Raw genomic sequence first — 12044 nt, forward strand, 5'->3', positions numbered from 1 at the left:
CTGCAGAACAGCATATGGAATGCCTGATGAAAATGAAAGCACTGGTACGGCCGTGATGTTGACCTTCTTCCATTTAGAAGCCCTGATCGAGAGGCTAATGCTATTGTTTCAATGGTGTTTCGATTTGAGAGACCAGCAACAATTTGATCTGCTGCCTGTATCGTTCATTAACCAGATAAATGAAAGCCGTGTACGTCCTGAAGTCTCTCTGAACTGCTGTGAGCTTGAACGTGATGTACAACCATCCACCTCTTTTGAGAACAAAGCTCTGTCAAACAATGAACAATGCAGGTCTGCTGATGTCTCACAACAGTGTGTCCAAGATCCAGTTCAACAACCATCTGAGACTACCGTTAATGGAGCCACATCTACTAATGATCAAGCCCATTTGACTAAAATGGACGTTCTAACATTCTAACCGTCACTCAGAATGAAGACATTAATAAAAATGTGACATTTAGTGAATTTTCTCATGGCATGCTGTCACAGGATCAATTGCCATTGTCGGCTCCAAATCACCAATATTCACAATCGCCAATCAGACAGCAGACAGAAAAACTGAAGAAGACTCAAAAGCGAAAGGCTTATTATAAAAAATGGCACAAAGAAATGGTTCAGAAGCAAGGTGTTTATGACGACAAACAGACTGTACGTAAATTCTATGATTCTAAAACAAGTAGTGAATCCAGGGAAAGACTTAAACAAGCCATGAAGAACAAGTATTGGAATAGTAATGAATACAGAGAGAGAAAAAAGGCTTATGTAATTAGCAAGTACAGAAATAATGAACAATTCAGGGAGAAACAAAAGAATTATATAATTCAAAAATACAGGAATGATAAACATTTCAGGGAGAAACAAAGGGACTACATATTGAGAAATTACAGGAACAATGTTAAATATAAGGAACAGCATAGGCAATACCTTGTTGATCGATATTTAAAGGATCCAATTTTTAGGCAAAGGCAAATAGACCATTATACAAACTGATGCAAAAATGATCCTAACTTCTATGAAAAAAAGGAAGAACATTTTTAAACAACGTTATCGCTGTGATGTACATTTTAGGGGTCGTCAGAAAGAATATAATTTATTCAAATCTAAAAACAAAATATCTGCACTCAAGGTACTTCACACAGTACGCTGTGCACAAGACATACAGCACAAATACAAAAAAATGAATCTGATGCGCCAGCAAAGAGACACGTTGCAAAATAACCAACCTGACGCAGTACAAGATCCAACTGTTTTAAGAGCCTTAAATATTTTCAGAGATGTTATAAAACAGGGGCCAACTTATGTCTGCACGCTGTGCCAGAGCACTCTTCTCAAATCAAGTCAAATCATGTGATCGTGAGCGCTATCAGAAGAATCCGACAGTTGCTTCAGTTTGCTTGACTGGAAACTATGTTCACGTCTGCACCGACTGCCCTGATCAATGTGCCCTGGATCACAGGAAAACAGAGTGGATCTGTCACTGCTGCCATAATACACTATTGACAGGTCTGATGCCAGACATTGCTTTAGCCAATCAACTTCAGTTCGCTCCCATCCCTCCAGAACTGTGTGATTTGAATGTTCTTGAAAGACACGTTATTGCAAAGTACATTCCTTTTGCTAAGATTGTTACACTACCGAAAGGCCAGCAAAGAGCTATAAAAGGTGCCGTGATTTCTGTTGCATCTGAAGTAGAAACAACAGTGAACTGTTTACCCAGACCAAGAAGTGAATCACAACTGCTTACAGTGAAACTGAAGAGACGTCTGTCAAGGTCACTATCAGTTTCAGACTTTGAACATGCAAAAGGTTTTGTCTGCTTTAAGAAAGCTAAAAGATGTCCATTCAGAATATAAAGATATCTTCATTAATGCAGAACTCTCTGAAGAAGAAATGTTTAATGAGCATGAACAGTGTGCAAATGACATCAGTGCTCCTGATGAGGAAATGGATATTGCAAGCAGACAAATTGAGAACACTGAAGAACAGAGCAATGAGAATGAACACAATGATGCAAACAATGACACTAATGCAGAAGAGCAATCGAGAGGCCTTGCCTTGGACACATGTCTTCCGGCCCCAGATCTCGGCCATCAGCTATTGTCATATGATGATGGAATATTTTGCATTGCCCCAGCAGAGAGAAACACTCCTGTAAACACTTTCAAAATTCCTAAACTTGAGTCGATGGCATTTCCAGTGCAGTTTGCCGATGGCAAGAACACCTTTGATGAGCCTGGTAGAGCAAAACATGTTTCCCCCAGCAGATACTTTAACTCTAGACTGTTCTCCATTGACAATCGTTGTGCGAAGGATACCAACTATATCTTCTTTGCGCAGTTTGTGACTGAAATGAACATGGCCACATCTAGTATGTCTATCCAGATGAGGAAAGCAAAACCCATGACCCGTGATGGACGCAGAATAAACTGTTCACTGCTGCAGGACAAGCATGAGTTAGAAAAGCTTGTTATAAATAAGGAAGCTACACGATTCATGCAACCATTAAGAGGGACTCCAGCTTACTGGGAGAAATCTCTCCGTGATCTGTTTGCTATGCTGAGACAGCTGGGCACTCCCACATTTTTCTGTACATTTAGTGCTGCTGAGATGAGATGGCCTGATGTGATTACTGCTATTAAAGCACAACAAGGTGAAACTGTGAACTTTGCTGAGTTAGACTGGTCTGAAAAATGTGAAATCCTCAGAAGCAACCCCGTCACAGCCATGCGGATGTTTGAAAAACGAGTTGAAGCCTTGATGAGAGATTTGATCAATTCCCCTGCTCGACCTATCGGTGAGGTAATTGACTTTTTCTACAGAGTGGAATTCCAGCTACGTGGCTCTCCGCACATTCACTGCTTATTTTGGGTGAAAGATGCTCCAGAGTTTGAAAAAGATCAAGATCAGGATGTGTGTGATTTCATTGATAAATACATATCATGCAAATTACCAGACCCAAACAAAGACCCAGAACTACATAAAATTGTAAGTGAAGTGCAGATGCATAGTCGTAACCACTCAAAATCCTGTAGAAAGAACAAGAAGCACTGCCGGTTTGGATTTCCTAAACCACCCATTAGCAGAACCATGATATCCCGGCCCAGGCCTCCTCCTGCAGATCAGTCTGATGAAGGGAATGAATCAGAGGAAAGAGATTACGCCAGTTTTGCAAAAGAACAGCTACAGAATGTGTGGGATCTACTGAATGACTCAACTCAGAGTTTTGATAGCATTACACAGCTACTTGATAAAGTAAACATGACTTATGAAGAGTACGAGAAACATATTAATACTATTTCTACATCAAGTTCAATATACATGGAGAGACGACCACAGGACTGCTGGGTGAACGGCTATAATCCAATTCTGTTAAGAGCCTGGGATGCAAACATGGACATACAGTTCATTCTGAACCCCTACAGCTGTATCATGTATATTGTCTCGTACATTTCAAAAGCTGAACATGAGATGAGCGATTACCTTAAAAAAGTGATAAAAGACTCAAGCCATGATAACCTGTCTGAACGTGAGTGCATGAAGCAGGTCATGAATGCCTACTCAAAGAACAGAGAAGTCAGTGCTCAGGAGGCAGTCGCACACACATGCAGTCTGAAATTAAAATCATCATCACGTGCTGTCATATTCATACCTACTGATGACAATGCTGTAAAGATGAGTTTACCAATGAGCTGCCTGCAGACCATGGATGATGACATAGAGACTGTGTGGATGACTGGATTGCCAGACAAGTACAAGGCCAGACCAAACAGACCTGAATTTGAGAACATGTGCATGGCTGAATTTGCAAGTGAATACCGCATTGTTTATGCAGGTAAGAAAAAAGGTAAAAATGTTTTGCCACTCCAAAATAATATGGGACACATACACCTGCTGTCATCAGATTTGCCCGTTTCTCACAGCAGAAAAACCCAGAAAAATTCTATGGAACTTTTCTAAAGCTTTACTTGCCATATCGCTCAGATGAGCAGCTGAAGTCCACAAGATTTCCGACATATGAATAATTTTTTGCATTTGCTTCAGTAAAACTACCAGGAACTGATGAACTGCAGCGTGTGTACAATATTGTAAATGAAAACCGTGAGAAATATGAAAAACATAACGAGGCAATTGAATATTGAAAAATATAGAAAAGGCAATTGAGGATTTTGAACAGAATGGTCCAGTTGAAGATGCATGGTCTACATTGGCTCCAGCAAATGAACTGATCCGTTTGGAGAGCATATCAGAACGTGAACCCACTGATCCTAATGATGTGAACGAGCAGGATGATGTTCCTGAATACACAGCATCTACCTCTGTCAGTAACACAGCTATGCCACTCGTGGAAGCTGCCCAACAAAATCATGCACAGATTCGCAAAATGTACCAGAGCTTGAATCAAACACAAGCTTCCATATTTTATGCAGTCCGAGACTGGTGCAAAAGATGTGTCTCTGGTGAAAACCCACAACAATTTCTGTATTTTTTGAATGGAGGAGCAGGAGTTGGTAAATCACACGTTATCAAATCTATTTATGCAGAAGCAACCAAGATTTTGCGCAGACTTCCATGCATACAAGAGCATACTGACATTTCCAAGCCAACCGTTCTTTTATCCGCATTCACGGGAACTGCAGCCTTTGGAATCAATGGAAAAACACTGCACTGTCTTCTGAAACTCCCAAGAAGCTTGAAGCCTCCATACCAAGGCCTGGGAAACAGCTTGGATGAAATCAGGGCAGACCTATCTAATGCACACATTTTAATTATCGACGAAATATCAATGGTGTCAAAACAGTTGTTTGCCTATGTGAACTGGAGACTGCAACAGATTAAAGGAAACCAGAAACCTTTTGGTGGCTTATCTTTATTAGCTGTAGGAGATTATTATCAATTACCACCTGTGGGAAGAGCAAAACCACTCTGTGTGTATGAGGACCATGTGCTGGACTTCTGGACCGATCATTTTCAAATGATAACTATGACACAGATCATGAGACAGAGAGATGATCTTGCGTATGCTGAGCTGCTCAACAGACTGGGAGTAAAAAAGAAGCACGAGAAGCTGACTGATGCAGACAGGTGCATGTTAGGAGCTGTCACAAGATCCTCCCCTGAAGAGTGTCCCACTGATGCGTTACACATCTATGCAACCAATAAAGAGGTAGACAATCACAACACTGAAGCCATATCCTCCCGCTTTTCAAATATCAGTACCATAAATGCACATGATTACAAAAAAGATCCCCGAACAGGAGAAATGAAAAGACAAGCGGCACCATTTAAAGGAGACAATCGTGACCTTATTGACACACTGCAGATTGCTATTGGTGCACGAGTGATGCTAACCAGAAATATTGATGTGGAAGATGGACTGGTTAATGGCACTTTTGGCAAGGTGGCAAAAATAACTCATACCCGAGATGGATTGGTTCAATTAATTGGTCTTCATTTAGATAATGTGACTGCTGGATAAAAACATCGCAACAAAGCACCTGATGGAGATGACAACATTGTCTATATTGAGAGGTCAGAGGAACCACTGAAAAGAAAAGGAACAATTCGGAGACAATTTCCCATGAAGCTTGCTTTCGCATGTACCATCCATAAAGTGCAAGGAATGACGACTGATCGCACTGTTGTATCTCTGAAGCACATATTCGAATCAGGCATGGCATACGTTGCACTCAGTAGAACAACATCACTCAGTGGCCTGCACATTAATGACTTCGAAGAAAAGAAAATCTTCTGTGATCCAGAAATAAGTGCCTCCTTGGAGAACATGCCAAAAGCAGATTTTCACAGTATCCAGCCCATCCTACATATTGTACAGGATTCCAACCGGAATTCAGCTCTTAAAATCATTCACCATAACACAGAGGGACTGGAGTGCCATATGGATGATTTCAAATGCCACCATGAGCTTCTCTTGGCTGATGTTTTGTGCCTCACTGAAACACACCTGTCAGGCTCAGATATTCCTGCACATCTACATCTGGATGGATACACCATGTACAAACGCAACAGGCATGCATCCTACACAAACTATGCACATTTGGCAAACAAGAATGGTGGTGGAGTGGCCATTTATGTGAAGAACAAGCTTTCAAGTTTGTCCTCTGATGTATATACAGAATGTTACTGACTTGGAATATTTGGTTTTGAAGATAGAAGCCCCCAAACAAGCACTTCTTGCAGTTATCTACAGACCACCAAGTTATAATTTGGCAGAGTTTTTGGCACATCTGAACGCACTCTTGACATCTCTGGAGATCATCGATTTGAGGCCTCTAATCGTTTGTGGCGACTTCAATGAAGATCAGCTTTCTCAGTGCAACAAACCTATTCTCAATTTGTTTGAAGATAAAGGATACACACAGCTAATCAGCACCGGGACAACAGAAAAAAACACTCTTCTAGATCCTGTGTTCATAAGCGGCGCATACTCAAACGTCAGAGCAGGAGTTCTACAGACGTATTACAGCTATCATGATCCGGTGTATTGTGTTTTAGAATAGATGCATCAAATATATAAAAATCTGCATCACACATTCAACACTGCTGTAAGATAACATCTTTATTTAAAGAAAAAATAATGTTAATACAAATAAATGTATACCACTAAACTGTTCCCATGTTGTCTACTTTGTGTGTATGTGTGTGAGAATGTGTTTGATATAGTGTGTGTGTGTGTGTGTGTGTGTGTGTGTGTGTGTGTGTGTGTGTGTGTGTGTGTGTGTGTGTGTGTGTGTGTGTGTGAATGTGTTAGATAAGGAATGAATGGAGAGTGAATGTCCTTTCCAAGGATCGCCACCTTGACGTGGTGGAAAGGCTTGTGTTCCAGTGATCCCAAGAGTGAATCATTCTAGAGTTTTTTACTCCAGTTTGCTTAAGGGTGAGGTTCCAGACTAAGTGCGATCCAAATGGGTATTAACTAAATAAAATAATTTAAGCATAATTACTTGACTTTGTCTTTCTTGATCCACACACACACACACACACACACACACTCACGCACGTACACTCACACAGAGTTTTTGAGTTTAGAGTTTATAAGTGTATGAATTCATGAGTTTATAAGTATACAAGTTTATAAGTTTGAGTTTATAAGTTTAAATATAAGTCTAAAAGTTCAGAGTTTATTAATTTAAGAGTTTGTAAGTGTATCAATTCATGAGTTTAATGAAAGTTTATGTTTAAATGAAGTACATTTAGTAGTTTGAAGTTAAAATTAGTTTAAAGTTTAAATTAGTTTAAATTAGTTTGAAGTGTAAAGTAAATTTTATTTTACTTTAATTTTAATTTAAAAATAAATTATTATGAGTTTAATAGTTTAAGTGTCATAGATGAGTATTTTGGGTGGTTGCTATGGTGTTGCTAGGATGTTCTAAGGTATTTTGGGTGGTTGCTAGGGTGTTCTGGGTGGTTGTTTGTCAGTTGCTAGGGTGTTCTGAGTGGTTGCTATGTGCACACACACACACACACACACACACACACACACACACACTACACCTACACACTCACACACACATACATGCTCACTAACTGTCACACACACACACATGCACACTACACACACACACACACACACACTAATGCACATAAACACACACACACACACTAACTCGCTCACACACTTACACACTCACACACACATACATGCTCACTAACTGTCACACACACACACACACACACACACACACACTAACTAGCTCACACACTCGCTCACACACACACACACACACACACTAACTAGCTCACACACTCGCTCACACACTCACACACACATACATGCTCACTAACTCACTCACACACGCTCACACACACACACACTAACTTACACACTCAGTGTGTGAGTTTAGTTTATAAGTTTGTTCATTTGAGTTTAAGAGTTCATAAGTGTATGAATTTATGAGTTTATTAGTGTACAAGTTTGAGTTTAGAAACAAGAGGATTTTAACAAAATTAGTTTGAAGTTTAAATTAGTTTGAAGTTTGAATTTAGTTTAAAGTAGATAGATAGATAGATAGATAGATAGATAGATAGATAGATGTCATAGATAGATGAGTTTATTAGTTTAAATGAGTCTCAATGGCTCATATAGTATATAGAATGGCAGTTTGATTTAGTCTCTGGTTTCAAGGGATTTAGATTTGAATTTTTGGCAGTTGAGGAGTTTGAAAATCTGAACATTCCGCAATGTTAAGTCAATGGGAGTTTTTTCCGGTTTGATCGTCATTTTTAGGAAAACCATAAGTCCGATCAGTTAGAAAAGATATTGCATACCGAGTCAGAACAGTTTGAGTGTCTGAGCCGAGATTGGAGTATGTGGAGTTAAAGCTCTAGGAGGAGTTCGAGTTGTAAATTTTTGACAGAATAATAATGATAAGTTTAAATAGGATATTAGTATGTTGGCTCTTACAAGCCAACTTAACTAGAAAAAGTTCGTCGAGACAAACTTTAAGTTGGCTTGTGAAAGATTGGACCAGAAAGTTTGAAGAAGTTTAAAGTAGTTTGAAGTTTAAATTAGTTTAAATTAGTTTAAATTAGTTTAAAGTCGTTTATAGTTTAAAGTAGTTTGAAGTTTAAAGTAGTTTATAGTTTAAACGAGTTTAAAGATTAAATTAGTTTGTAGTTTAAATTAGTTTAAAGTTTAAAGTAGTTTGTAATTTAAAGTAGTTTAACTTAGTTGCTAGATAGATAGATAGATAGACACTCAGATAGATAGTTAGATAGAGAGATAGATAGATAGATATTTACCCTCAGATAGATAGATAGATAGATATAGATAGATAGACGTTTTTAGCATTTTTTAGCACTTCGCTAGGCGATGCTAGCATGTGTTAGCATGATGCTAGCACTTTTTAGCATGTTTTAGCACTTCGCTAGGCGATGCTAGCATGTGTTAGCATGATGCTAGCACGTTTTTAGCATTTTTTAGCACTTCGCTAGGCGATGCTAGCATGTGTTAGCATGATGCTAGCACGTTTTTAGCATTTTTAGCACTTCGCTAGGCGATGCTAGCATGTGTTAGCATGATGCTAACACGTTTTTAGCATGTTTTAACACTTCGCTAGGCGATGCTAACATGTGTTAGCATGATGCTAGCACGTTTTTAGCATGTTTTAGCACTTCGCTAGGCGATGCTAACATGTGTTAGCATGATGCTAGCACGTTTTTAGCATGTTTTAGCACTTCGCTAGGCGATGCTAGCATGTGTTAGCATGATGCTAGCACGTTTTTAGCATGTTTTAGCACTTCGCTAGGCGATGCTAGCATGTGTTAGCATGATGCTAGCACTTTTTTAGCATGTTTTAGCACTTCGCTAGGCGATGCTAGCATGTGTTACCAGTGTAGACTGATTCCCAAACAAATGACTCTAATCAGCCAGTTCTTTTGAATCTACAGTGTGAAACATACAGTGTGACCAGTGTAATCTGATTACAACATTAATGACTCTAATGAGCCGGTTCTTTTGAATCCACAGTGTGAAACATACAGTGTGACCAGTGTAGTCTGATTCCCAAATTAATGACTCTAATGAGCCGGTTCTTTTGAATCTAAAATGTGAAACATACAGTGTGACCAGTTTAGTCTGATTCCCAAATTAATGACTCTAATGAGCCGGTTCTTTTGAATCTACAATGTGAAACATACAGTGTGACCAGTGTAGTCTGATTCCCAAATTAATGACTCTAATGAGCCGGTTCTTTTGAATCTAAAATGTGAAACATACAGTGTGACCAGTGTAGTCTGATTCCCAAATGAATGACTCTAATGAGCCGGTTCTTTTGAATCTACAATGTGAAACATACAGTGTGACCAGTGTAGTCTGATTCCCAAATTAATGACTCTAATGAGCCGGTTCTTTTGAATCTACAGTGTGAAACATACAGTGTGACCAGTGTAGTCTGATTCCCAAATTAATGACTCTAATGAGCCGGTTCTTTTGAATCTACAGTGTGAAACATACAGTGTGACCAGTGTAGTCTGATTCCCAAATGAATGACTCTAATGAGCCGGTTCTTTTGAATCTACAGTGTGAAACATACAGTGTGACCAGTGTAGTCTGATTCCCAAATTAATGACTCTAATGAGCCGGTTCTTTTGAATCTACAGTGTGAAACATACAGTGTGACCAGTGTAATCTGATTACAACATTAATGACTCTAATGAGCCGGTTCTTTTGAATCTACAGTGTGAAACATACAGTGTGACCAGTGTAGTCTGATTCCCAAATTAATGACTCTAATGAGCCAGTTCTTTTGAATCTAAAATGTGAAACATACAGTGTGACCAGTGTAGTCTGATTCCCAAATTAATGACTCTAATGAGCCGGTTCTTTTGAATCTACAGTGTGAAACATACAGTGTGACCAGTGTAGTCTGATTCCCAAATTAATGACTCTAATGAGCCGGTTCTTTTGAATCTACAGTGTGAAACATACAGTGTGACCAGTGTAGTCTGATTCCCAAATTAATGACTCTAATGAGCCGGTTCTTTTGAATCTACAGTGTGAAACATACAGTGTGACCAGTGTAATCTGATTCCCAAATTAATGACTCTAATGAGCCGGTTCTTTTGAATCTAAAATGTGAAACATACAGTGTGACCAGTGTAGTCTGATTCCCAAATTAATGACTCTAATGAGCTGGTTCTTTTGAATCTACAGTGTGAAACATACAGTGTGACCAGTGTAGTCTGATTCCCAAATGAATGACTGTAATGAGCCAGTTCTTTTGAATCTACAATGTGAAACATACAGTGTGACCAGTGTAGTCTGATTCCCAAATGAATGACTCTAATGAGCCAGTTCTTTTGAATCTACAGTGTGAAACATACAGTGTGACCAGTGTAGTCTGATTCCCAAATGAATGACTCTAATGAGCCGGTTCTACAGTGTAGTGTTAAAAAAAGTTTAACTTAGTTGCTAGATAGATAGATAGATAGATAGATAGATAGATAGATATTTACCCTTAGATATATAGAGAGATAGATATAGATAGATAGATATTTATCCTCAGATAGATAGATAGATAGATAGAGAGAGAGAGATAGATATTTACCCTCAGATAGATAGATAGATAGATAGATAGATAGATAGATATTGACCCTCAGATAGATGCTAGCACGTTTTTAGCATGTTTTAGCGTGTGGCTAGGAAGATTTTAGGTCATTACTTTTTGGCTGCTTGATAAAAGAAATCCTCTGAGGGAGAGAGAGAGGGAGAGATGCAGGGCTGACAGGCCCTTTTTGTCTGTGTGTGTGAAAATGTCAGTTGGAATTTGAATTTCTGAACATTCCGCAATATTAAGTCAATGGGAGTTTTTTCCGAGTTTGATCGTCATTTTTAGGAAAACCGTAAGTCCGATCAGTTAGAAAAGATATAGCACACTATTCAGGTCAACCCAGGTCAACCCAGACCTTCAGACACTATTAGTCTGAAGGTCTGTGCCGAGTTTGGTGCCTGTAGCTTAAAAGCTCTAGGAGGAGTTAGATACCGAAATTTCACCGCTAAGAAGAATAAGAAGAATCGGTATAATAATAAGTTTAAGTAGGATTTCAGTAAGTTGGCTCTCACAAGCCAACTTAATAAGTTTAGATAGGATTTCAGTAAGTTGGCTTTCACAAGCCAACTTAATAATAATAAGTTTAAATAGGATTTCAGTAAGTTGGCTCTCACAAGCCAACTTAATAAGCCTAATTAGCACAGAAAGGAGGCATGTTTGTGCAGACAGGAATGACAATAGCTCCATTCACACATGCAACCAGGAAAATTACAGGAACATCATTGTGTTGCATTTACTGGCAAATCTGTTGTTCAAACATACCATCAATATGGACATTTATAGGTAATTATACAGCTTAACATTAAGTGAAATTGCCAGAGCAAAATTTTAATTTAAAAAGGCAACCTAGTCTCATAAAAATCCTTACATATTTTAGGGGTTGGCTATTTCGTATGATTTCACATGAATTAATGTCCAAATTCCCGGATGTATAATGAAGTGTGAGTTTCGCGCACGAGTCATTAAGGACATGCT

The sequence above is a fragment of the Xyrauchen texanus genome, chromosome 17 (assembly GCF_025860055.1).
Source record: "Xyrauchen texanus isolate HMW12.3.18 chromosome 17, RBS_HiC_50CHRs, whole genome shotgun sequence".
NCBI classification, from domain to species: Eukaryota; Metazoa; Chordata; class Actinopteri; order Cypriniformes; family Catostomidae; genus Xyrauchen; species Xyrauchen texanus.